Consider the following 2,500-nt stretch of genomic DNA (forward strand, 5'->3'; position numbering starts at 1 on the left):
AGGTTTAGGGTTAGGGTTAGGGTTAGGGTTAGGGTTAGGGTTAGGGTTGGGGTTAGGTATAGGGTTAGGGTTAGGGTTAGGGTTAGGGTTAGGGCTGGGGTTAGGGTTGAGTTAGGTATAGGGTTAGGGTTAGGGTTAGGGTTAGGGTTAGGGTTAGGGTTGGGGTTAGGGTTAGGGTTAGGGTTGGGGTTAGGGTTAGGGTTAGGGTTGAGTTAGGTAGAGGGTTAGGGTTAGGGTTAGGGTTAGGGTTAGGTTTGGGGTTAGGTATAGGGTTATGGTTAGGGTTAGGGTTAGGGTTAGGGTTAGGGTTAGGGTTGGGGTTAGGGTTAGGGTTGAGTTAGGTATAGGGTTAGGGTTAGGGTTAGGGTTAGGGTTAGTGTTAGGGTTGAGATAGTTATAGGGTTAGGGTTGGGGTTAGGGTTAGGGTTAGGGTTAGGGTTAGGGTTGGGGTTAGGGTTAGGGTTGAGTTAGGTATAGGGTTAGGGTTAGGGTTAGGGTTGGGGTTAGGTATAGGGTTGGGGTTAGGGTTAGGGTTAGGGTTAGGGTTAGGGTTAGGGTTAGGGTTAGGGATGGGGTTAGGGTTAGGGTTGAGTTAGGTATAGGGTTAGGGTTAGGGTTAGGGTTAGGGTTAGGGTTGGGGTTAGTGTTAGGGTTTGGATTAGGGTTAGGGTTAGGTTTAGGGTTAGGTTTAGGGTTAGGGTTAGGGTTGGGGTTAGGGTTAGGGTTGAGTTAGGTATAGGGTTAGGGTTGGGGTTAGGGTTAGGGTTAGGGTTAGGGTTGGGGTTAGGGTTGAGTTAGGTATAGGGTTAGGGTTAGGGTTAGGGTTGGGGTTAGGGTTATGGTTAGGGTTAGGGTTAGGGTTAGGGTTAGGGTTAGGGTTAGGGTTGGGGTTAGGGTTAGGGTTAGGGTTAGGGTTAGGGTTAGGGTTAGGGTTGGGGTTAGGGTTAGGGTTGAGTTAGGTATAGGGTTAGGGTTGGGGTTAGGGTTAGGGTTAGGGTTAGGGTTGGGGCTAGCGTTAGGGTTAGGGTTAGGGTTAGGGTTAGGGTTAGGGTTAGGGTTAGGGTTGGGGTTAGGGTTAGGGTTGGGGTTAGGGTTAGGGTTGAGTTAGGTATAGGGTTAGGGTTAGGGTTAGGGTTAGGGTTAGGGTTAGGGTTGCGGTTAGGGTTAGGGTTGAGTTAAGTATAGGGTTAGGGTTAGGGTTAGGGTTAGGGTTAGGGTTGGGGTTAGGGTTAGGGTTGGGGTTAGGGTTAGGGTAAGGGTTAGTGTTAGGGTTAGGGTTAGGGTTGAGTTAGGTATAGGGTTAGGGTTGGGGTTAGGGTTAGGGTTAGGGTTAGGGTTAGGGTTAGGGTTAGTGTTAGGGTGAGGGTTAGAATTAGGGTTAGGGTTGAGTTAGGGTTAGGGTTGGGGTTAGGGTTAGGGTTGAGTTAGGTATAGGGTTAGGGTTAGGGTTAGGGTTAGGGTTAGGGTTAGGGGTAGGGTTAGGGTTAGGGTTAGGGTTAGGGTTGAGTTAGGTATAGGGTTAGGGTTGGGGTTAGGGTTAGGGTTAGGGTTAGGGTTAGGGTTGGGGTTAGGGTTAGGTTTAGGGTTAGGGTTAGGGTTAGGGTTGAGTTAGGTATAGGGTTAGGGTTGGGGTTAGGGTTAGGTTTAGGGTTAGGGTTAGGGTTAGGGTTAGTGTTAGTGTTAGGGTGAGGGTTAGGGTTAGGGTTAGGGTTGAGTTAGGGTTAGGGTTGGGGTTAGGGTTAGGGTTGAGTTAGGTATAGGGTTAGGGTTAGGGTTAGGGTTAGGGTTAGGGTTAGTGTTAGGGTTAGGGTTGAGTTAGGTATAGGGTTAGGGTTGGGGTTAGGGTTAGGGTTAGGTTTAGGGTTAGGGTTAGGGTTAGGGTTAGGGTTAGGGTTGAGTTAGGTATAGGGTTAGGGTTGGGGTTAGGGTTAGGGTTAGGGTTAGGGTTAGGGATAGGGTTGGGGTTAGGGTTAGGGTTAGGGTTAGGGTTAGGGTTAGGGTTGAGTTAGGTATAGGGTTAGGGTTGGGGTTAGGGTTAGGGTTAGCGTTAGGGTTGAGTTAGGTATAGGGTTAGGGTTGGGGTTAGGGTTAGGGTTAGGGTTAGAGTTAGGGTTGGGGTTAGGGTTAGGGTTGAGTTAGGTATAGGGTTAGGGTTAGGGTTGGGGTTAGGGTTAGGGTTGGGGTTAGGGTTAGGGTTAGGGTTAGGGTTAGGGTTAGGGTTGGGGTTAGGGTTAGGGTTGAGTTAGGTATAGGGTTAGGGTTAGGGTTAGGGTTAGGGTTAGGGTTGGGGTTAGGGTTAGGGTTAGGGTTAGGGTTGAGTCAGGTATAGGGTTAGGGTTAGGGTTGGGGTTAGGGTTAGGGTTAGGGTTAGGGTTAGGGTTAGGGTTAGGGTTGGGGTTAGGGTTAGGGTTAGGGTTAGGGTTAGGGTTAGGGTTAGGGTTGGGGTTAGGGTTAGGGTTGAGTTAGGTATAGGGTTAGGGTTAGGGTTAGGGTTAGGGTT

This window comes from Heloderma suspectum, chromosome 8 (genome assembly GCF_057233095.1).
Source record: "Heloderma suspectum isolate Gila_16-S chromosome 8, 16-S_ref, whole genome shotgun sequence".
Taxonomy (NCBI): Eukaryota; Metazoa; Chordata; class Lepidosauria; order Squamata; family Helodermatidae; genus Heloderma; species Heloderma suspectum.